The sequence below is a fragment of the Phyllostomus discolor genome, chromosome 3, assembly GCF_004126475.2.
Source record: "Phyllostomus discolor isolate MPI-MPIP mPhyDis1 chromosome 3, mPhyDis1.pri.v3, whole genome shotgun sequence".
Lineage (NCBI taxonomy): Eukaryota > Metazoa > Chordata > Mammalia > Chiroptera > Phyllostomidae > Phyllostomus > Phyllostomus discolor.
The window spans coordinates 190,069,602-190,096,231 of NC_040905.2; positions in this window are offsets into that span (position 1 = coordinate 190,069,602).

The following is a 26,630-nucleotide window of genomic DNA, read 5'->3' on the forward strand; positions in this document are numbered from 1 at the left end:
AAATGCACTGAGGGCAATATTTCATCAACCAGTGAACTGCTCTACACGTGTCAACAAACTACAATTGTGGGAGGAAAATAATGCATTATAAAATCCTTTGACAAAAATGTTTAATTATTTTAACATTGTATTTCCCTTGATAAGGCGAGAGGTGGGAAGAAAGCTATGCATGACATACATGATGTGTGTGTGCGGACAGACAACAAAACTGCGTGAGTGGAGTAGGTCTGCTTAATTGTAATCCGAGCTACTGCTGTTTATTTTAAATTGCCTAGCTGGAGTTCAAGAGCTCAGCGAAAATATTGACTCTATCTGCACAGTCACAGCAATTTTGAAATAAGATAAATTACTAAACATGATTGAACTTTGTTTCGTTTTGCTTTTGCTTCACGTGTGAAATGATCTTTTCACTACAGGCATACTTCAATTGGGCTTCATTTTATTGTGCTTCAGAGACATTGCCTTTTTTTTTTTTACAAATTGAAAGTTTGTGAAAATCCTGCATTACACGTGTCTATTGCTGCCATTGTCCCAACAGTACTCCCTCACTTCATGTCTCGGTATCACATTTTAGTAATTCTCACAATATTTCAAAGTTTTTCATTTGTTATGGTGATCTGTGATGTCACTGCACATTGTAATTGTTTGGGGGAGCCTCAAACCTTGCCCTTATAAGACAGCAAACTTTATTAATAAATGTGTGTGTTCTGACCTCCCCTGCAGGCCATTCCCCCATCTCTGCCCTCTCCCCAGGACTCCCTATTTCCTGAGGCACAACGGTATTGAGATCAGGCCAATTAATGATCCCAAAACGGCTTCTAAGTGTCAAGTGAAAGAAAGCATCCCACCTTATCTTTAAATCAACAACTTTAAATCAACAGCTGGAAATGATTAAGTTTAGCAAGGAAGGCATGCCAAAAAATGATAGGCTAAAAGCTGGGCCTCTTTGTCCAGTTAGCCAGGTTATCAGTTAGTTTAATTGTTAGCTTAGTTGACAAAGAAGTGCCAGGGTTTAGGAAGACTGACTCCAATTTTGAAAGAATTTTTACTGTGAGTAAAGTTCTATCAAAGAGGATCACATGCTATGGAGAAAGCATTTGTGAAAGAGAGAGCCAATAGATGCAGCAGACTTCATTGGTGTTTTACTTTAAGAAATCGCCACAGCTACCCCAACCTTCAGCAACCACCATCCTGATCAGGCAGCAGCCACCAACTTTGAGGTAAGAACCAACTCCCCAGACCATCAACTATAAAAAGAACATATGACTTGTTAAAGGCTCAGATGATGATTAGCATGTTTATAGCAATAAAGCATTTTTACATTAAGGTCTGTACATTTTTTTAGAAATAATACTATCGCACAGTGAATAGATTACATGACGTATAAACATAACTTTTATCTGCACTGGGAAAACAAAATACTCCTGGGACTTGCTTTCTTGTGATACTAATATGTTATTGCAGTGCTCCAGAACCGAACATGCAAGATCTCCAAGGTACGACTGCTGTATCAATGGATAATAGCAAGATATAAAAATGAGAAACATTGTACGGACAGTCAGTAACACAGCACCAGTGATGAGCAGCATTAATTACAACAGCCGAGATCTAGAAACAGCCCAAGTGCCCATCAGTAGGTGACTGCATCAAAAAACTGTGGTACATTTTCATAATGGAATACTACATGGCAGTAAAAAAGAAGAGGCTCTTACTTTTTGCAACAGCATGCATGGACCTGGAGATTATTATGCTAAGTGAAATAAACCAGTCAGTGAAAGACAAATACCATACGATCTCACTTATATATGGAATCTAATGAACAAAACAGAATCAGAGGCATAGATACATGGAACATACTGATGGCTGCCAGAGGAGAGAGGAGAGGAGGGGACTGGCTGAAAGAAGGGGAAGGGATTCGCTGAAGAACACATATGGATAATCCATGGACACAGACAACAGTGAGGTGATGGCCTGAGGGAAGGGGGTGAGGGCTGCGTGGAGGGGGGAGAAGAAGGGAAAACTGGGGACATCTGTAATAGTGTAAACAATAAAAATGAAGTTTAAAAAAGGTATAAAACTTTAAATACAATTTAGGGAAATTCTAAGTAAGCCATGGAGTTTAATCAAATTTTGTTATATCACGGCTCCTTAAATTGTATTATAATGCTATGAGAAAATTGTGAAAAATGTTTAACACCATTACTAGAAAATTTTGTCTTATCAATTCCTAAAATAATGATCTCCAATATTTGTTGTTTGCATATTATGTGCCAGGCACACTTCTAATCAGTTCACATCTAATATTTCATTTAATTCTCATGAGAGCTATTGGAAGGAGATCCTTTACAGTTTAGGAAACAGAGGAATAGAAAGATTAAGAAATTCAGTGAAGGTCACATCACTACTAGACATGAAAGCTGAAATTTAAACAGGAAGTTTAACTTCGGAATTCAAAGTTTTAAGTACAGGAGTGGGAAAAAAAATTAAATTGTGACTGGTTGGAAGCACATAATAATTTAAATATGTTTTACTTCTAATGCTTTCAGTGAAGAACTCAGGCATTTTGATCATCATTAACAAATACTTTTCATCACAAATGACACACAAATTACCACTTCCCTTGCCAGATCTGTTTCCACAGGGCATGTTCTACCTGGGAAATATGTGCTCATTAAATATATGAAATAAAACCACATGCTATCCTAGTTTAGTAAAACAAGTTACATCAATATGGAATCTGCACATTGCTACAAAAAATCAAGAAGGTGTTATAAAAAAAGGAAATTGAGAAGCAAAGTCCTTCTATCATCATTTAAAACAAAACAGATACATGTCCCCATGGGGTTTACATAGGAGTCAGATTTAAACTGCAAAAATGTATGTTTTCAACTAAGAATGGTGTACTACCAAATACACTAGAATTTTTAGTTTGGACGCATCAGTTCACTTTTTCTCATAAAAGAATCTCCCTGTTTTGATGTATGTTCCTAAAACTTAACTATTAAGATGATCTAACTTCTGTTTTCACACTTATCCTACCTACTGCTCCATGGTGCTGTAACCTTTGGAATATCCACTACTAGATTTCACACTAGGCCAGGCTTGTTGATAATTTTCCTTTCCCCCACCCATAGTTTTAGGCTTGAAACCTCAGAATTTCCCACATAAGTGAAAATAAAAGCTTAATATTTGCTTATTCTGATACCGTTGTGGGAATTAAGCTGTTCCTGGTGGCTTTGGCTTCCACTGCATCATTCTGACCGATCTGCCGTAGTTGCACTTGAATCAGGAGGGAGTCATTCTAGTAAGCAGTGCTGTAGCCACGTCCCTTGAATCCCTATATTTGTGTCATGGTTGCCTAAATTGCATCTTTCCCTGGGGCAAACAATGTAGTTCTGTTCCCACAATTTTCTTCTTAATTAGTTTCTGACAGTATTTTACACTAAATACTTTGAAGCACCTTAATAACAACTACAGGGTGTTAGCTCATTTAGTCCTTCCAAGGTAATTCTATGTGAGATATTCTTACTCTTACTTGGCAGGTGCACAGTCAAAGACACAGAGAAGTTAGGCAATAGGTCCTAGGCAACACATGTATAAGTGGCTGAGCCAAGATTTACTTCAGAACCACAGAGAACACACACAGCTTGACAAGCAGTCTCCAGAAGATCCCTGAAAGACCAAGTCAACTTAAACTCTTTTCCAGTAGGAATTGCTTGAATATTTCAGCTTATTTTAGTCTCTTTTCTCTCTGTGTGTTGCAATTAAAATCTATAACAAACTATTTAACATGCATACCATTCTCATTTTTCTGTATGCTCTTCCACACACAGACAAGAACTATCAATGCTTATAAACTACAGGAGCTTATTCATTTAATCCATATCCCCATATTCTATAAAGGTATAGCTCACAACTAAGTCAGTTCCACCCATACTTAGAACCCAAAGTGCTAAGTATGTATTCATACTCATGTGTTCATGCTCAGGTTCTGATGTTTTGACTACTTACCCCTGACTCCAATTCAGCTATGGATTTTAATCTACAAGTCAGCCTCTCCGAGCCTTCTTTTCCATTCCTCTGAGTCTTCGCTAATAGAATTTCAAGTCTCCAAGTCTATCTAAAATGACCATTGGTAAAAATTCTGGGCCCAAAATTTCCGTGTTATTATTGCATTATTTTTTTTAGGTTGTCTTTTAAGGCTGTAATTTCCACTCTTTTTCCTGAGTCTTTAATTTTTGGTATTTCTGTTCTTGTTTTCTATATCCTTGAAGAACAACATCACATGTTGTAATTTCATTAAGTTGGAAATAATCTATCTCATTTTGTAGTCATTTAAAACATTAATAATATTATCATTGTCTGGGCATATAAAAGTGGCTTGACTATCATGCACTAATTGGCTGATTGAAGTTTATACCCAAGAATACTTGAAGTTCTCAGCTACTTCTCCAATTCCTGATTTTCTTATACCATACCTAGATATTTTTATTTTCCTTTATTTATATATCTGATTTTATATTTTCCAAATATTAGTGCCTTCATTCTGACAAGAGTTCAGTGATATAATCTTAATAACTCTAAGCTTCAAGATAATATTTTTAATATTCTCCATACAGCACAGCTACCTGAAACATATATGAGATTATAAGTTACATTTATGTAAGATAAATGACATTTTAACTTTATCAGTTTTGCAAAATATGGTATATTGAGTTTTATAAGATAGTTTTTAGAACTTCTCAATGATAGTTTAATTCACCCACCCTTGTGGATCCACAAGGAAAATAGCTTCAAGTGCACCCAAAGTTTTCCACAACACTACATTTAATATAAGAAGTTTGATGTGCTTAAATTAATTCTTTTAATGAAACTAAGTGCAAATTTACTAAGGTACATTGACAGAATTAAATGGACTTTGAAAATGCATTTCTTGTTATCCGGCTACCTTTGTAGAGTCCCCAGATTCTAATCAAATTTTCTGCAGGTATTTTCAATTACCATTTCATTCATTTTACAGTTTATTTGCTGTGTGCCTCTCATTTAACCAGCAGTCATTGATTTCATCTATTCAAACACTTCAGATTAGTTTTCTTTGGTTTGATTCTCTCAAATCTTTGTGGCTCTGAAATCCTGCAAATATCCTTTGAGATATGAAGAGGAAAACAGTCTCTTCCGTGCATCTTACCCCTTCAGCACAGACACTAACACGTCATGCTTGATAAGAGTGCTGTGCTCGTAATAATGGAGGGTCTGGATAAATGACTAGCATGTGAAAGAGAAAAGGTGTTGAGCACTCTAGCTTGGGATATCATTTACAGAGCTTAAAATATTTAACAGCTGCTTTATATACACAGATATGAAATGGGTTTATTGTGTAAAGTTTCAGAGGACGGAATAAAGATCAATTTGTAGATGATCCTGAAAGACTTAGTGTGATGACATTGATCAATTAAATAAATAAAATATGAAATCATCCAAAAAGAAGAAGCCTTTATTCTCTGTGTCCCGATTTCATTCATCAAACATTTACCCAGTTCCAACCACAGCCACTGCCATACTGTAGAGAAAACTAAGAAATGATGATAAATGCAGCACAGTGTTGAGTCACTTCGGAAATCAGTCTGTGAGCTCTGGTCTCAAGAGGCTTTTATTTTATCGTTAAGGGGCTGACCATGCAGCTTCTCATTGTCTTCAGCAGTTTCAGACAGTTAGCGTCTAATATGTATGCTCTTGTTTCTTACCACAATGGCCTCTGAGGACATTTATCTCTATTTTGTCACTCAGACCCGAAGCAGATGCACCTGCATGGCTTAATTCTCTGCTGTCTTATGAGACTAGTTGGGATAATTTAATAGCCCTTCACTAAAGGTTCAAGGATAATAAAAGAATAGCATTAAATAAATTATGCAAATAATTAAAACTAGCAAACAGATATGACAGAAATTAAAATCCATAGCCCTGATATATCTTGTTTACTTTGTTACACCAGTGCTTCTCGAATCTGAATGTTCACTGCAAGTCATTTGGGGATCTTATTAAACCGTAGGTTTTGCTCAGAGTCTGAGGTAGAATACCAGCTCTGGGTGGTGCTACTGCCACAGTTGCTCTGCTTACCATGCCTGGAGGGGTAAGGATCTCCTAGATGACTTTCTAACAAACTAAAGTGTTTCTTCTCCTCCTGTCACTCTTTTTGTGTCAAAATCCACATTCACCTTGGGCTGCCTTGAAGCACACACGGCCTCTTCAGAATTCAATTCAGGGTGAATGAGGCAATTAGAAGGGAAGGGGTTTACTTCTCAATCCCAAATACTGACCAACTTCCCAGACATATCTCCTATTTCAGAAATGTTTGAGAGAATGAAGTTTTTTTCCTGTTATTACCCACTTTGCAATTTAACCAGAATATAAAAGATAATAGAACATTAGTAATCAGTAAAAAAAAATAAAGAGTAAGCCAATTGTTTCTATTTAGAAACAATTTTCTCCAAGTTAAAGAATGGTGAACTCCAGGAATATTACATTCCTCAAAAACGTATATAACATCCGAACAGATGACTCGAACAGATGAGACCGGCACCACTCTCCTGCAGCCTTCTGTAAGTGCTCAAAAATGAAATACACAGGATATACACTTCTCCAGAAGACAAACATGAGGTCAGAGGCATAGAACAGTCTAAATCCATTTCTGCTGAGGAATATATATGTAGTATAGGAAGAAAGAAAACTGCAACAACATATTTGACTTTTTCATTTACACAAAGTACTTTAACTCTCCTTAAAATCATAGTTCCTCATCCCCTTTTGCTTTCAATTATATAGTCTCAGGTTAATATTTGCATAGCTAAACAGTCCTTTCCTCAATCCTCAAGTATTGGGAAATAGTTCCTTCCACAGGGATTTACCTTGTACTATACAGAAAATAGTTTACACTTTCTTAGGACTCCATGGCATGTTGAGATGGTATATTGTGGACACCCCCCTTTCCCCCTACTATTCTCACTCTCAGCACATATATATTAAAATAATAAATTTAAGGTAAATTTTTAAACCCACAATTTTGTTTGGAAAGAAGAAAATGAAAGGAAGGGAGAAAGGAAGGAAGGAAAAAGGAAGAGAGGAAGGAAGGAAGGAAGGAAGGAAGGAAGGAAGGAAGGAAGGAAGGAAGGAAGGAAGGAAGGAAGGAAAGAAGGAAGGGCGAGAGAAGGGAAGGAGAAATGAATAGGACATCTCCACTTACTGTAAATGAAGAGTAGAAAGCCAATGGTAAATATATCGGCTGATCCTATGGTGGCCCAGAAAGCTCAGATGATGACATTAGGACCTAGACCATAATATAGCAAAGTGGAATTAGGCTTATATAAATATAGTGCTGGAACTAAAGACCCTCAACTAAAGCCTTTTAAAAAGGTTAACTTGACTTTGGAAAAAAATGGAAAACAAAGCAATACACAAAACTCCATTGGCTTAGAAAATGACAGGGAAACTTGCAAAAGAACAGAAATCCAGATCTTTGAAAAATATCTTCAGTAAAGAATGTAAATTTGTGATGCTCATGGGAATGGGATTTGAATTTATATTTCTGATGAAATAAAAGACCCAGACAAAGGAAATCAATTTATAGATTATTCTGGAGACAACTAAGACTCTAGGAACAAAGGAAAAACAATTTAAAAAAACATTTTTGTTTTTGTTCTTCTTTTTCCTTCTTACTCTTATTGGATCTGAAAAAAATAACAGGACTTTCTCCTTCTTTTTCTGGTATGAATGGGACATTTTAAGTCATATTGAGTTTTCCATACCCTGTAGTTTATAATAAAAGTGATTTTTCAAGTATGCAGGAATGAGAAGATGGATTCTTATGCCCAAATGACCTAAAGTAATTTAAAACTTATCTCAAAAAAGAGCACTTGTTTTTTGCTGGGAACTAAAAAAATAATTTTAAATTACAGTAAAAGGTAAGCAATTACATTTTTATTCTGGCAAATATCAATCTTTATCCTGAAAGACAAGCCATTGTTTTAACAAGTGGAAAGACAAAAGAATTATTTAATTTTACAGAGTTTAAAATTAAATAACATTTATTTTATAAAAATGTCTACATACATATTTAGGGAATAGTCCTATTTTATAGCATATTTTTCACAAATTCTCTTCTTAGTTACTTTTTCATTTTCCCTTATGAATAAATAAAGTTACACAAAGCTCAAAATGTGAAAAATAATCAAGTCTTTTACAATTCCTCATTTCGGGTGTTGGACAGCTTAGGGTCCACAACTATGAAAATAAAATGGAATGAGCTAGCTGGCCTTTCACTCAGATTTTAGCATTCCGCTCTGAGCTGTATGTTAAGAGATGTGAAAAAAATAATCTTTTAAAATGAATAAGGGTAATCTAAATGCAATCAATGGCAACAATAAGGCATAATTGGCTAATCTGCAAAGTGGAAAAACTTCTGATTGCATTTATGCAAAATCAGATGGAGCAAATCCATATGCTTGCAAACCAAGCAACAATTTCAACAACTATGTGATCTCAGTTCAAAATGAATGAGATGTGGCTAAGTGAGACATCAATGTAAAAAATGTTAGCAGCAGTTAAGTTCTGCTGTGCCTGCTTCTGGAGGCAATGGCTAAAAGAAAATCCATTTATTCCTACTTAATGAGCAACTCCTATACACCAAACATTGTCCTATTGACAGAGGATACAATGGTCACCAAAAGTAGATATCGGTCATAATATTAAGAACTTACATCCTCATATAAGGTAGAAATAACAATAAAATACATATAGAGATAAACATATTCAAGTGTTACACATACAAAACCAGTATAATAAGAAGGAGTGACAGTTTTTAGACCTCGCTGAAATTATGTGAAATTATATTTTTTGAGAAAGGTGTAATTGACCTGAGATCTGAATGGCAACAAAGAGTTAACTAGGAAAAACAGCAACTATGAAGATGTGTACAATTGATGCCAGGAAAACACAACTGTGAAAGAATCAGATAAAATCAATTTTATTAAAGCAGAGGGGATGGGTCAACATGGGAGAAAATGAGACCAAAAAGCTGACTTATAAAAGGCTTTTGAAAATTATGTCTCTTTTATTAAAATCAAAGAATAGTTTTGGAGTGTGTAAGTATAACAGAGTGTTGGAAGAAAATGAAGATATTTAAATCAAATTCATATCTCCAAAGGATGGCTCTGAAAGAAGTGTTAAGATAAGACACATGAAAATGATTAGGTAGTTATTTCAGTACTTAAAAGAGAACTGTAACTTTTATTGAAATAGAGGGAAAATATGCAGAAAAGTAAATCAAGTCAAAATACATTTAGAAGGTAAAACTAATTAGGACTGACAAGTTACTCATCAGGTTCTGTAGCATATTAATAAAAATGTGACAATAATTCTGGCATACAGCAACAAATAAATATCTTCATGTCCACAGATTACAGGTTTGCAGGTGTGCAAGTAAACTACCATTTATTTTATACAGAATGGGCTTGTCTGACCCTTAAGGGACTGCCGGCTCCAACTAGTTACATGCGGGTCTGTTCTGTGTGCCTTATTCTGAGTCTTAGGATAAAGAATGTGCAGCTATCTGGGACATGCTAGTTTCACAGTAGTTGACTAGAGTGCAAGAGGGCAAGCTTAATCACATCAGCGGAGTGGGGAAGTAGGAAGGAAATATTGTAAATAACATGAGAACTGGTGTGATACGTAACCTTAGATATGGACAAGATATTCCAGGGATACTTAAAATAAGAAAAGGGTAGAACAGAAGATTTGTATTGAGAAACTCAAGTGTTTTATATAGGCAAAAGATCTACACACACCTCTAAAAAGACAGCAGATGATTTGCTGGAGGAGGAAAGTAGAAAATTGCTTTTTATATAAGCCAAGGAAGAAAGAGTTTCATGTATCAAGGCTGTATGAAGATAAGGAATAAAAAATTGTGCACTGTGTTTTAGTTACATAAGAGCTTATTGCTGATTTGGGATGAACAACTTCTGTGGAGAGATAGAGCTTGGAATGAGAATTATAGTAGTTTTAAGAGTGAATGAATAGCAAATTAGTAATGGCAAGGCTTAGAACACTTTCTAGAAGATTAGCTACAAATGAAGAGAGAGAAAAATAAGGTAGAATTTTGAGATATTGGGAGGTAATAAAAGAATTTTTTTCTTATTCTTTTATTTTCTTTCAAAGGGTAGAGTACTAAGTGTACTTGAAATACAGTGGGAGCCTTGGCAGGTGTGACTCGGTTAGAGTATGGTCCCATGAACTCAAAGCTCTCAGGTTCGATTCCAGGTCAGGGCACACGCCTAGCTTGCAAGTTGAGTCCCTGATTGAGGCACATATGGGAGGCAACCAATCGATGGTTCTCTCTCACATTGATGTCTCTCCCTCTCCCTATCCCTCCCTTCCCCTCTCTAAAAATTGATAAGTATGTCCATGGGTGAGGATTAAAAAAAAAAAAGACAATGGAAAGTATGTATTTCAGAAAAAGTAGTTGAACATTCACAATACTGAGGAAGTAACCTGCAGGAGGTTCCAAGGCACATGGTATGATTTAGCCTGTGGTAGGAAAGACTAAATAAGAAAGAAAGATAAGATAAGAGTTAGGTGGAATAAAACAATGAGAACATTAGGAACCCCCAGTGGAAAGAAAATGAACAAGATAGAACATTTAGAAAGAGAATTTAGTCTTGATAAGATCATGGTTAACCTGATAGATCATGAAATATATGTGAGATGTCAAAGAATAATTGAGTTTTATTTTTTAAAGACAATACGGAGATAGAAAAATCCAAGCTAATTTATAAAATAATGGTTAGAACTAACACTTGAATTAGGAAGGTTGTAGGTTACAGGGCCATTTTTCTGAAGCGTGTAAAAGTCGACCCAGTAAACCTGTATATACTGTTTCCTAGTGTTTCAACACATGAAACCTTGTATCCCAGGAAACACCCACAAATTGAAAATCTCAGCAGTCATGCCACATCCAGTGGCTGCTCCAGTTGCCGCCGTGGAGCAGGTGCCTACGTGTGGGACATCTCCTGCATCTCCTGCAGGAGACCCTGACTTAACACACGACCTGCCACCCCCACCGGGCGAAACAGCACCTGAACCTGCACTGGCTCCTGCCAGAGACCAGGAGCTGACTCGAGAAAATTTCTCAGGGCCAGCTTCAAAGAGCTTCTTCAACAGGCTCCCCAGCGAGAATTTGTTTCACTCCCCTCTTTAACCTTTTTTCTTTCATTTATTTTAAAAAATGTATGTTTCCCTTTTATATTTTCTAGGGTAGTATTTATTTCAAATTACTGTTTACACTTTAGATTGCATGCAGCACTGAGCATGCAGTACAGTCATGATGCTGTGCAACCAACCATCATCACCATCTGTTTGCAGAATGTTCACTCACCCAAAAGGAAACCCCGCACCTAAGTACTCACGCCCCTCCCCTCCCACCCCCGGCAACTTCTGATGGTTTTTTGTTTGTGCCTGTTCCTTTACATATTCTGGATGATTCCTATAAATGGAATATTACAATAGGTGCCTTTTTGTGTCTGCTCATATATTTTTGTTTTTATCTGAAATCGCATTTCAGTTACTTGAAAGGGAAATCCCAGATGGATGAGAGATCAGATGTAAAAGAAGAAGCCCTTTTAGTAAGCGTGTGCATCATCTTGGGGTAGAGACTCCTGTGCTAACTGTGACCTCCAGGGCCAGAAGCTAGTTAGGCAACAGCTGGTTTTCTCTGCCAAAAACAAAAACAAGAAAAATGCAGAAATCTGGAAAGATAAACTGCCAGCTGGAAAGCATTCCTCACAACCAAAGGCCAGAGAGGGGTGTAACATCCCCATGGAGCTGAAAACTCTCAGAAGTCTGTGTTTTCTAAAGGGACAAAGGGCAAACACATGTACTTCCAATGAGAGACAGTGTGCTCACCAGTTCATGTCAGAGATGCCTGACCTCCTTGAGGGGGAAACCTGCACTGTCAACACTGCCACCATCAGACTGGCAGGCTCCTGGCCTGGTGGCAACCAGTTCTGCAGATGAAGTGAGGATCCCCCGGAAGAAAGGGGAAGTCTCCTCCTCTGGGAGAACCGTGTGCAGTACTTGTCAGGGTTCCACAGGGGCACAGCCTCACCTGTCAGTGTTCGTCCTGGGAAGTTACTCTACAGAAATGCTTGCACAATTTTTCACAGATGTATTTTGGAGACTACCCATAAGAGCATTAATAAAATAGCCAGGATTGGGGAAAAAACAATAATGTGTATGGAGAGAGGATGGGATCCACCAATGCCGCCCATGTGGACGCAGGAAGCTGCAGAGCTGCTAAAGTGAAAGCAGGGGTCTCTAAGTGCTGGTAGATAAAAACCACAGAGGTCCTATTTCATGAGACATGGGGACCCCTCGTCTGCATTCAGGATCCCAGCTGTTAGACCACATACATGTGGTTTCAACAGGCAAATATGCATATGTGAAAATGGATCTGAGTGTGACCGAGAGAAACAAGATAAAATGAGAGAGACAAAGCATGAGAAGTACCCACCAAGCCCGTCATAATTGCCACCTCTGGGGCGGGACTTGCAAATCTCTTATGTTCTTATGTTCTTATTGAGGTGATGTCTACAGTTTTTATAGCCCATGTATGACTTTGATAGTTCTAAAACTATATTAAAGTAATATGTTCAACATCATCCATTATCACTCATCTATGGTATAAAGTACATTATTAGGTTTCTTATTTAAAAGATTTATTACAGGGAAAGTAAAGGTTTATTATAGAACAATAATGAATTCCAAAGGGATTCACAATCAGGTAAAGAACAAGTCATTCCATGGCAGAGAGCACTGACAGGGGCTGCTCGGCATTCCAGTCCTTCCCCTGTGTGTGCACATTGCATCTGAGGTGCACATGAGTATACCTGTGATCCCATGCTCATGCATGCATGTGTGGGTGGCTGTGAGTGTTCCCGTGTGTGTGCACTTGTAAGTGTCAGGCAGAGGAGATTCCCAGGTGTGCGCCAGGTGTGTGACAAAAAAAGCCAGGGTAGCAATACTTATATCAGACAAAATAGACTTTAAAACAAAGGTTACCTTTAGAGACAAAGAAGAACATTACATAAAGATAAAAAGATAAGTCCAACAAGATAATATAATCCTTGTAAACATTTATGCATTAAACATAGCACACCCAAATACATAGAGTGAATCTTAAGAAATATAGAAGGAGAGATCAATAGTGATAGGAATTTTAACACCACACTGATATCAATAGATTGATTTTCCCAACAGAAAATCAATAAGGAAACAGTGATATTAAATGACACACTAGACTAGATAGATTCAATTGGTATTTTCAGAGCATTTGACCCCAAAGCAGCAGAATATATTTTTTAACAAGTACACATGGAATGATTTTCAAGAAAGAGCTCATGTTAGGACACAAAAATGTGTCAATAAATTCGAGCATCTTCTCCTGCTCTAGTAGTATGAAACTAGAGATCAATCATAAGAAAAAACTGAAAAGTACACAAACATAGAGAGGGTAAATGACAAATTACATGTTATAAAACAATGAGATCAAGGAAGAAATCAAAAGATTCCTTGAGACAAATGAAAATGAAAACACAAAACTTCCAAATCTATGGGACTCAGAGAAAGGCAGGCTTAAGAAGAAAATTAATAATAATACTAGCTTACCCAAGAAAAAAGAAAAATTCAAATAAACAACATACATTTACATGTAAAGAAACTAGAGCCCTGGATGATATAGCTCAATGAATTGAGCACTGGTCTGCGAACCAAAGGGTCACCATTTGGATTCCCAGTCAGGACACATGCCTGGGTTGTGGGCCAGGTCCCCAGTATGGGCCCATGAGAGGCAACCACACATTGATGTTTCTCTCCCTCTCTTTCTCCCTCCCTTCTTCTCTGTCTAAAAATAAAATAAATAAAATCTTTCTTAAGAAATGGTATAGTTCAAAAAATTTTTTAAAAACAAACTAGAAAAAGTACAGCAAACGATGCCCAAAGTGAGTGGCAGGAAGGAAATACCAAAGGTCAGAGTGGAAATAAATGAAATAGATTCTGAAAAAAGTTACAAATGATCAAAAAACCAAGAGACTGTTCTTTGAAAAGATAAACAAAATAGATAAACTTTTAACCAGATTCATCAAGAAAAAAAGATCCAGGACTCAACTAAATAAAATCAGAAATGATAAAGGAGAAATACCAACTGGTGTCTCAGAAATACAAAGGATTATAAGAAATTTTTTTAAAGATTTTATTTATTTTATTTTTAGAGAGGGAAGGGAGGGAGAAAGAGAGAGAGAGAGAAACATCAATGTGCAGTTTCTGGGGGTCATGGCCTGCAACCCAGGCATGTACCCTGACTGGGAATCGAACCTGCGACACTTTGGTTCGCAGCCCGCGCTCAATCCACTGAGCTACGCCAGCCAGGGTATAAGAAATTATTAAAAACAACCATCTGTCCTCCATACTCTGGAAGAAATAGATAAAATTTTAGAAACTTAGAAACATACACTCTTCCAAAAAGAGTGTATGAATCAAAAAGAAACAGGAAATTTGGTCAGGCTGATTACAACCAATAATATCAAAGCAAACCATACTGAGCAATAGAAAGGAGGCCAGATTACCTAGCATGTGGGGGATAGAAAAAGGCATAAAATGTAGTTGTGGTCATATTCCAAGGGCTCTAAATTCTACACCAAACAGTTCGATTATGGTTAGATAGAATCTAAAACTTACATGTTCTATAAAGTCTTGGATTTTCTGTTCCTGTTTGTATGTACAACCTCATTTTACTGCATTCATACTATTTTTTGCTTATGATGCTTTAGCAACACTGTTTTTATTTTGGTTTCCTAAACATGGAACATTCTTTCAAGCTTCCAGATCTTTGCAAATATTTTTCCCAATCACTTTCAGGCCTCATGTTCAATGTTGTCTTATCTAAGAGGTCCTCCTTGACTATCCTTTGTAAAGTAGGATTATCTTTTATTATTCTGTATCTTAATATTGTTTACCTTTATAACACTAGGTATAACTTTAAATATACTGTTATAAATTTAACAGTATATATGTTAATTTAAATTTATAATTCTTTTTGTCTGTTTATTTCATTTTCCATCCCCTATGTTCCCTTTTACATCTCATTCACAATATAACCCAGGAAGATAAGGGTTGTGTTTATTTTGCTCACCACTAATTATCTAGTCCATTATTTAGTATATGGAAGTGTTTAATAAATATAGAGTGGGGAGACAGTAGGTTTACAGCAGTTCATATAGAAAATAATACAATATTTTAAAAATAATAATATAAGAATAAACTCCATATTTCATGTATTCACAACTGTAAACCTACTTTTGCCCCATCCTGTATGTTAATGGATATTTTCTTTAAGGAAATATTGAATAATTTCAAGACTGGAAGATGTTTGGTAGAAAAAGACTGTGCACAGGGAAAGTAAACTAATACTAGATGTCATAATAGATTACAAAACATAAGACAGCATAAAAGAGTTAGTAGTTACAGCAATGGTCATGCACTTACTAATGAAGATTTGATCTACTAAGTATTAAGAAATGGAGGGAAAAAGAGTGAGGCTGTCCAGAGTTTATGTAGAAAGGGGAAATAGTTGTAGAAATAGGGTAGAAGAAGATTGTGTTCAAAGATGAAAAAGCAGGGAAAATTTTTTTCTGTCATTTCATCTAGTATGTGGTATTTCTTACATCCTTATATATGCATGTATATATGTGTATCTATTTAACCTTTCTCTAGCTAGGAGAAGGTGATACTGAACCATTTTAAGAGTCTTTGATAGTTAACTTGATTTAACCCAGTATGTTATAAAGAACTCTATAGAGCACAAATACTGAAGTACATTGTTGAGGTATTGCTTTGGAGGAATTTATTGCAAAGTTTCCATTTTTATCATCTGAGGCTAAGGTCACTCTGAATTTTTGTTGTAAGTTTCACATGTGAGTATTTTATAGTTTAATCATTGCAAAACACATGCAAATCATTCTTCACTAGTTGTCAACACAAATAATTTAGTCTTAACATTTAAAAAATTTATTGAATTTTTCCATTACCATTTATCCCCTTTTACTCTTCCACCTCCACCCACCCCACCCCCTGCAATCACCACACTGTTGTCCTTGTCCATGAGTCCTTTTTCTTTTTGCTCAATCCCTCCAACCCCTAACCCCACACCACCCCCAGAGCTGTCAGCATGCTCTCTATCTGAGTCTGTTTTGCTTGTTAGTTGGAGGACATTATGCTAAGTGAAATAAGCCAATCAGAGAAAGACAAACACCATATGCTTTCACTCATATGTTTTAACTTTTAGCAAAATATGAAAAAAGATTTTGCTCAGTGAAACATATTCAAGTTGCTTTCTAAAACCTTTTGGAAATTTCTAGACTGAACTTGTATGGTACAATAAAATGATAAACACACAGAAGTTACATGGCTTCAACTAAGACATTATTGTAGCTAAGAATTATTACATAAAACATATTTCCTCAAGCATTGAAACATGAATACATACAAGGGTAAATATAATCTCAAGTAAATTAATCAACATCAGTATGTACATAGCTCCTGGAATACAAAACCCCCCTCAACCCAGCAAACAGCCAGCTGGTAATACATGACCAGTAGTTCCAGCAGTTTGGGTGGTACTAGGAATTTCTATGCTTTGTTGTTCTTGAGACTCCAGAAGAAACAGAACTAACACAGTTATGTGATATTTTCTTATATAATATTTGTTACTGTAATGTTTATAATACAGATTTTAAAAATAGGATACTTACTATACTTAAACAAATTTAGGTTGGTAAGATGTTTGTATCATATTTTTTATCTTTCAAAATTTTCAAACGCATCACTTCTTCAGAGAAGCCTGTGTAGTATAGGGTACCAATCAGTCATTTCAAAAATCAAATAATGGAGTTGTCTGTAGGCTATACAGTTTATACCAGAAGAGCAAGGATTAGAATCTAGTTTTGTAACCAATGTGACATTGTGCAAGTTTACTCTATTGAGACTACTTTTGTCCCCCATTGGCAGATATAGATCATATTATCTGCTCTCGTTCTCTGTGAAAATACTGAAACTGTAAAGTAATAATCAGGTGTATGTATCCTTGTGTTTTCTCACGCATTGTTGATATAACCCTTTTTCTTGGTTTTTATGAGATAAACTTGGAGAAATAATTTGTCACTGTACTGTCTTTGCAATTACTATGATTCTCACTTAAATTCAGGTAAAACATAAAATTAGGGGAGAAGAAGTCTATGTACTCTTTTCACTAATGTTAATTCATTTAAATTTTACAGACTGGAAAAATAGATATTAAGTGATTTTCACAGTGAGTAAGCATTCGTGACTTTTTATTTATATCTAGGTCTGTCCAGCTCTACCATTCTATACCTATAGCACAATGGATAAAAGTGTCACCTCAGAGGCCAGAGACTCCGTAGTTTTGAATCCTGCCTCCACTTCTTACTTGTTATAGACCGTAAACAAGTCACTTACCCACTATCATCTCAATTTTTTATTTACAAAAAAGGATATAGGTAGGGTATCACAGTACTGTAAAAAGGATTAAATGCAGGCTGTTTAAAATAGAGTTTGGCATATAGTTGAAAAACCACAAATATTATTGTCGGTGGCAGTTTCATCTCCCCTCCCCCCACCTCACTTTCTCCTCCTCTTCCATCTTTTCCTTTTGTTAACATCCCACATCTTCCTTTTATCATTTTGGGACTATATATACACACACACATATATGCATACACAAATATGTCATACACCGGAATATCTGAGATCTGTCTGGAAAATGTCCAACCACTATTAATATAACAGGGATGTTTTGCATGACATTAATGTAACCTGGCAGCCAAGGAAAATGGACTGGAATGTACATGTGTGAACAATGACCACTTCACTGTACTAGTCAGTGGGGGCCAGAGACACTGTTGAGTGAGTTTGTGTACTGTGTGGCCGGCCATCACATTCAAAATGACTGAGCAAGTAGAGCAACAAATTTGCATCAAATTTTGCATTAAGCTTAAACATTTCTCCACAGAAACTATTCAGATGATTCAGAAGGCTGCAGCTGTGAGCAACTGGTGCTTAATTGGCAGTTTCATCATTACAATGCAGCCACTCATGCAAAATGTCTTGTGCAGAGTTTTTTTGCAAAATATCAAACCAGCCCCCATATAGCCCAGATTTGGTGCCCTGCAACTTCTGGCGTATCCCAAAACTAAAATCACCCTTGAATGGGAAGAGATTTCAGACCATAGATGAGATTCAGGAAAATATGTTGCAGTGGCTGATGGCAATTGGGAGAACTGTGTGAGGTCCTAAGGTACAGACTTTGAAGGTGACTGAGGTGTCACTGTCTTATGTACAATGTCTCTTGTATCTTGTATCTTCTTCAATAAATGTTTCAATTTTTCATATCACACGGCTGGGTATCTTCTGGACAGACCTCGTATATTAATAAAAAAAAATGATTACCTGACAAGCCCACACATCAACAATAATGTTGACAGATCCAGAAAGAGATTATAACTCAATTACTATGAAATGATTGGAAGAATAATTTCTTGATTGATTGATTTTTTGTAAAATTCAACTTCACAGAAAAAAAAAAACAAAACCCATTTAAATATTTTTAAAGATATAAGTGCAAGTATTATTGGTTCTTTCTGCAATGTCTTACTGTGACTTAAACTAATTCAAAGGTAGCAATTATTTATTTTCTAATTTATCCAGGTGCGACACTTTCATGGCTTTTGAGTAAATAGAAGTTTCAACCTCATGATTTGTATTATATTCTTCCATAATAGACTAACATTTTATTAGTTATTTATTCTAGCAGACTGATATGTCCTCTTAAATGCTTTTTCCATTCTGAAAGTTATTTATGTTCAGTTTTGAAATCTAATGTTCAGAATTATGCATATATATTTAGTAAAACTTGATGTAATGTGTGAAGATACTTTTATAGCCAAATCAATTTGCAGTAAGTGCATATATTTTAGTATATATTTATAAATAACAGTGTTCTAATGCCATTTACAGTTATTTTTGTCTTAAAAAGTGTTAACATATGGTAATTTTTTAAAAAATTGAAAAAACATGTACTGTTAATTTTTTTCAACCTGAATTTATTCAGATATTTCCAAAATTGTAGTCTAGATATGTGTAATTATAAAATACACAGTATATTTTCTATTATTCCATGTCTTACTCTTAATATACTGACATGCATTTTTGATACTTATACATTGTCTTCATATTTATATTTTAAAAGCGAGCATCATTTCCCATCTAGTGCTTGATCATTAGAATTACCTGAGATAAGAGTTAAACATGTAGTTTTTTTAAATTGTATTTTATTGTTTATGCTATTAGAGTTGCCCTGTTTTTTCTCTCTTTGCCCACTTCCACCAAGCCCTCCTCCACTCTCTCAGGCAATCTCCTCATCGTTGCCTGAATCCACTGGTAACAAATACGTGTCTTTTGGCTAATCCCTTCACCTTCTTTCATCTAGTCCCCACTATCCTTCCAGCAGCTGTTGGTCTGTTCCATGTAACTGTGCATCTGTTTTTATTTTGTATGTTAGTTTATTTTGTTCGTTAGATTCCACATGTAAATGAGATCATATGGTATTGGTCTTTCACATCCTGGCTTATTTCACTTAGCATAATATACTCAAGGCCCATTCATGATGTTGCAAAAGGTAAAAGTTCCTTCTTTTTTATTGCTTCCTAGTATTTCATTGTTTAAATGTACTACAGCTTTTTTTTTTTTAAAAAAAAAGATTCATTTATTTATTTGTTTGTTTTTAGAGAGAGAGGAAAGAGAGGGAGAGAAACATCCATGTGTGGTTGTCTCTCATGTTCCCCCTACTGGGGACCTGGCCTACAACCCAGGCATGTGTCCTGTCTGGGAATCAAACTGGCAACCCTTTGGTTTGCAGGCTGGCATTCAATTCACTGAACTACACCCAGCCAGGGTTGTACCACAGCTTTTTTATCCAGTCATCTACTAATGGACACTTCTTAGGCTATTTCCAGATCTTGGCTATTATAAATAATGCTGCTATGAATGTAGTGGTGCCTATATAACTTTTGTATTGTTGTTTTGGGATTCATAGGATATGTTCCCAGAAGTGGAACTGTTGGTCAAAAAGGAGTTCCATTTTCAATTCTTTAAGGATACTCCATACCGTTTTCCACAGTGGCTGCACCAGGTTGCATTTCTATCTCAGTGCTCGGGTTCCCTTTTCTCCATATTCTTGCCAATATTTGCTTGTTGACTGATTGATGGTAGCCAATCTGACAGATATGAGGTGATATCTCATTGTGGTTTCATTTTGCATCTCTGTGATGATTAATGAGTGATGTTGAGCATTTTCCCATGTGCCTTTGAGCCATCTCTATGTTCTTTGTGGTCTATTCAGGTCCCTCATACATTTTTTTAAGATTTATTTATTTTTAGACAGAGGGGAAGGGAGGGAGAAAGAGGGGGAGGGAAACATCAGTGTCTGGTTAGCTCTTAGGCACCCCACACTGGGCACCTGGCCCACAACCCAGGCCTGTGCCCTGAGTGGGAATCAAATGGGCGACCCTTTTATTCACAGGCTGGTGCTGAATCCACTGAGCCACACCAGCCAGGGCCTCTTTGCCTATATTTTAAATTGGATTGTTTGTCTTTCTGGTATTGAATGTATTAGTTCTTTGTATTTTTTGGAGTTTAAACCCTTATCAGATGTATCGTTGGCCAATAAAACATGTTCTCTTTGAAATTTCATTGTTTTTATTTTTAGCTTGTGGTATTCACATTATTATCTACTTCATAGGTACATTTTAGTTTTCATATAATTTATATATATATTCAAACATTAAATATAATGTTATATATTTATAATATATTTTATATATATATATATAATGTTTGAAACAGGTAGGATGTTTTCATTATCAGATAATAGATACTGAAAAGTGAAACTGGCCAAAATAATAAAGAAATCATATTATCTCACTATGAGGCCAGACGGTCCAAGCCTGCAGACGCAGGGCAGGTCTAGATGTGTGGCGTCAGGTCTGTGGCCAGGCATCCTGCCCTCACATGTTGCCTCAAGCTCACAGGAGTTCTAGCGTCCCATCCAGTGGCAGTAACTTTCAGAAGAAAAGGGACTAGCTCATTCGGTATGAACTTCTTTGGGGAAAACAACTCTTAGTCAGAAAATCACCGATAGACTTGCTCTATGTCATTTGCCTGAGTTTGATCACTTTACCTATTTTAAATGAGGCATGAGTGAAAGAAATAGAATTATCATGGTAGGTGAATCTAAATAGTATCTTCCTCTAAACACAAGAATGGAGTTACGCAATTTATCAAATTTACAAAGTGAAATTAAGGAAGAGGCAACAAATAATGCCAAATATAGTAGCCATTCTTAGGTAAATTACCTATTCTTACTTTTTTTGGCAAATTCCAAGATTTGATTTTATATTTCTGTGGTTGCTATGAAAGTGTGACATTCAGATATCTCAAAAAATCTACTGTAAGATCACAGTTTACTAACAAGTCACTGTCACCCCAATTGGATCCACTATCATTTTCCCTCAGGCTTCTGCAAGTCCATTACTGACAAATAAAAGTAGTTACTACTTAGCATAATGCTTCTTGTGCTGAGTGAAATAAGCCAGTCAGAGCAAGACATGTGCCATATGATTTCACTTACATGTGGAATCTAATGAACAAAATAACCTAACAAACAAAATAGACACAGATTAGATAGAGAAGAGACTGACAGCTGTCAGAGGGAAGAGGGGTTGCAGGACTGGGTAGAAAAGGTGAAGGGATTAAGCAAAAACAAACAAACAAACAAAACCACATAGACACAAACAGCATGGCGATTGCCAGAGAGGAAGGGGTGGAAAGAGGTAGAAGAGTATATGGCGGGGGATAAATGGTGATGAAAGGAGACTTGACTTGGGGTAAAGAACACACAAGAGAATATGCAGATGATGTATTATAGAATTGTACACCTGAAACTTATATAATTTTATTAACCAATGTCACCTCAATAAATTCAGTAAAAATAAATAAATAAATAAATAAATAACAGTAACTATTACTATTATTAAAGCAGAATCCTATTCATGTAAGTTTTTACCTGAAGCTAAGTTGTCATGCAATCTTTCCCTTTTGTAAGTAACTAATAAAAGATAAAGAAGCAGACTCTAAATTGGAGTATATCTAACAGACTGAAAAGTTCTGTTAAAATTATTGACCATAATGATAGTTCACCTGTAATGGTTCCCTATATTCTTTTACTACAAAACTCTATTTGGGCCCTGATTGGAAATTTGTTTTTTTTCCAATTTTATTAAATTTATTGGAGTGACATTAATACAATTATACAGATTTCAAGTGTATAATTCTATAACACACTTTGGGTACATTGCATTGTGTATTCACCCCTTTAATTCTTCCATCACCATGTAGTTGACCCTCTGTATCCTTTTCTACCTTACCAATACCCCACTCTCTCTCTGGAAATTTGAATGTCTCACTGTCCCCAATGGGATATTAAAGGGCTTTCACAAGATAGATAAAACTGAACATGTATTGAGATATTGCACTCTTTTATATATATCAAAGAATTAAATCTTTACAATACTCTAAGATGTGCTACTATTATTATCATTTTACAGCCTAAATCACTGAGAGAATTAAAAAAATGGCTTACCTAATGATTACAAAACCTGGACAAAGTTCTCCAGGACCCAGCAAAGCCAAGATATCAACGTCGAGTACCTGGAATTCCAACTACCTTGCCTTGTGCAGGATTAATTCTGAGAAATGTATTCAATATATTGCTAAAGGCAATGGCTGATGGCTTCTAGCCTGGCCATACCTTCTAGTGATGCTCACACCATTTCTTTATCTTCACTCAGATTTGCACTGCCGCTTCACCTTACTCAACTTCTGTTCCAACCACAGCAGACAGTGATTTTGTCAGGCTGTTGGAGAATTTGTTCTTTCCCAAAAGATATCTGCCCTGCTTAGAGTGCTTTTCTTATCTGTCTGTTTAGGTTATTCTTGATTTAGTAGGTAGATAGACAATCTTAGAACTACTAATTCATGACCACTTTTATCTTATACTGTTTGTGTACCCAAAGGTCCATATTTCTTGAAAGATTATGTTCATCTTTACATGTCCAGGGTTTATGGTAGGTTCTCAATAGCTGTTAAATATTAAATGAAAGAATGATAAGGACGTTGAGACTTAGATGTTTTTCCTAATATAAATCTTTCAGACTGTCATGAACCTCAAAGAGTCAGACCAGCAGGTTTTGTACAATCAGAAATTATGCATAAGTTTTTGTTTTAGGACTTCAGTGTGGCTGTAATTACTCTTTAATATCAAAAATATTTTGAAAAATAAAGAGATTGTGACAGTTTTACACTATTTTAGTACAATTTTCAAAATATTAAAACGCAGTCATAATATCAAACCAGGCAACCAATTAAATAAAATGAGAAAATAAATTACACTGAATTTAATTGGCCAAGGATTCCCAAAAACTTAGCTGTCATCAGATAATTGTTTAACTAAATTAATTCAAATGGTTAGCTCCTGAATCCCAGCATGCAGGCATAAGAATGTTCTGATGATGAATAGGTGCCCATAAACATACTTCACTCTCCAAAGTAGGTGATATATAAACATAAGATATTACTTACACCTGTCAATAGAAGGTACAGAGTAAAGTATTTTATTGTTCCCATTCTCACATTATGTCTTTTCCCCCTTCAGACAAACAATAAGGAAACCATAAAAATAAATCTATCCACAAAATGACTAGTGCACAGGATTCATTTTCATCGTAGCCATAGCTCTCCACCTCGACACACTATACAAGGTAAACAAAGCAATAGGATGTAGAGGTACCTTTGTAATTGCATTTTATTTTCTCTGCCTTGTGCTTCAATAAATCTAGGATATAACATAAAATTATTTCTTTAATCAACTGAAAGAACTACTAGTACAGAACTTATATCTTATAAAATGGCTTGATTTTTCTGATTATAGAAGTAAAATGTAGTTGAAAAATTCAGACAATACGGAAATGTCTAAACTTGAAAATAAGGTTCACAAAAGACCCAACACCTAGAAACATCCACTGCTAACAGTATCAGGTATCTATTTCCAATTTTTTAATATACACAAGTAATAAACACCTGTGTTTATTATGAGAAAAATGCTTTAGTATACTGATGTGGACTCTGGCCAGTAGGGTCCATGTGTTGCGACTGCAATGAACAAATACACATGGACTACAGAAGTCCTGTGGAGAAAAGAGACAGCATGGCCACTCTCTAAGTGAGAGAGGGCCCTGACCCTTGCTTGGACAGGCTTTCATTGCTTTTCTGAGCACATTACATGAGGATGGTCCTCATTTACTATGCACAGGTTCACTTTAGGCGGTTACCTTTAACAGATAACAAAGGAGAGGATGTTGCTAATTACTACAAATAAAGGAATGTTTGCAAATGCAAGGGGAAAAGTGGTTGAACTGGTTACACTCCATCCTTGGGAGGTTTAGCACAGACTTTAGGAAGTTACTTTAAAGATATGCATTAAACATTTTCTGCTTCAATTCAGGGTGAGGGAGTTATAGCAAAAAGCAAGCCTCAAAGCAGCCTAGGTACCGGGCAGGCCTGGTTCCCCACAGGAAAACTAATCTGTGGGCCTGGTTCCTGCGTGCCAACTTGCTCCTGCAAATCAGGGGCTGGGCTACATTTGCCACTGCCACTCAGCTCGGTTCCCTACAGTATAGATGTATTGGTTCCTCCTGTGTTAATGTTTAATGCATTTACTATGTCCTTTTAACAGTTCCATGTTGTGTTGATGTAATTGTGGCCCTTATGCTGCTATGAATGAAGTAATGGAGTTCTTCTACTATGTCTTCATGTGTTGCACAATATTTGCATAATATGTAATATATAAATATGTAATATGCATTTCTATTGTACTGTTCTATTCTATTTATGTCACTGTTTCTTTATAGGAAAATGACTGGGTGGCTAACCATATGTTTACTTGTAACCAATAACCTTAATGAGCTTTCAAGTTTTAAAAATGTCATATGTTACTTAATATTATTTCCATATATAAAGCTCCCCATGCTTCCTTCCAATAATTATACACTTGTCTCTTGATATTTGTAAAATATCACAGTACGTTATAATATATAACACAAGGTATAACCATATTATGTATAACAATGTATAACATATGTGTTTATGCTGTTCGGTGGTCTTTAAGGCATTGACTAATATTCTGTACTGTATGCGGTTTCACTGAAGATTTGTATTTTTCATCATCATACAGTAAACTGATTAACCTTACCTAATTACTTTCAACTTGTATTTAGCATGCCCGGTATTAATATTTTAAATTGTTATTTCTTCCTATTAGGCATTAGACTCATATCTTTGCCTATTGTTTTGCTTCAATATGTTCATGTAATGCTTCAATACATATATACTTAAATAAATATGGGTTTTGCTCAATGTTTTTCTATCTTCTCTAACCCCACTTCTGTACAATTTAGAAGAATTCTAGTCTAGATTTACCAGTGGTTACCTTTATAATATTAAATAAAATTTTTCTCAATATCTCAATTAGAGGAATGAAGAAATAACCAAACCAGTCAGGATGTAAACGTGTTTAGTAGAAAGAGTTCTGACACAGGAAATCAGAAATTTACCCAGTACTGGGTAAGTGAGGGGGTGGACAGTGAGTCAGCAACAGGTCATCTCAGCTGCAGACAACATCAAAAGACTCGCGACACTCTTAACGAAGTCATTTCCCAGTATCGCAGTACCAGCAGAATGAAGCAGTGAGTCATAAGGACTTATTTGCAAACTGTTGTGAATTTCAAGAATAATAGGAAAACTGCCAAAAACGATCTCAGCTGCCTGCAGCACCCATTCTGATGATCACAAGAGCTTGATGTTTGCCTGAAACTATCAATGAAAATAAGGGTTTTTCAAGCTGTTCCAGGTACCTCAGTTCATTAGAGAGTCATCAAAATATGCCAAGGTCGTGGGTTGGATCTCAGGTCAGGAAACATAAATGAAGCAACCAATGAATGCATAAATAAGTGAAACAACAAAATTGATGATTCTCTCTCTCTCTCTCAAATTAATAAATAAAAATTAAAAAGGAAAATAAGCTTTTCCTTGGCTTTTGCTTCTTGAGCGAGTTCCTCTTATTGACAGTCTCTAACCTACAAGGGAACATAAAAAGTGATTCTGGGACATGTATTTCTAAGCTCCTCCCCTGTGATGCACATATCAATATAGAAGAGAGGAGTCATAGATGAAGAACAAACAACAGTCAGCAAAGTATACTTACTTACTGTCACAAATCCATTAAAATGAAAAACAAAGCTAATGCCTATGCCTTTTCTCTGTATCTACTGGAAATTTCTCTTATTTCTAGGAAGTTATGGAAGGATTTACCCAAGCTATTATCAACAAACTACTTTTGT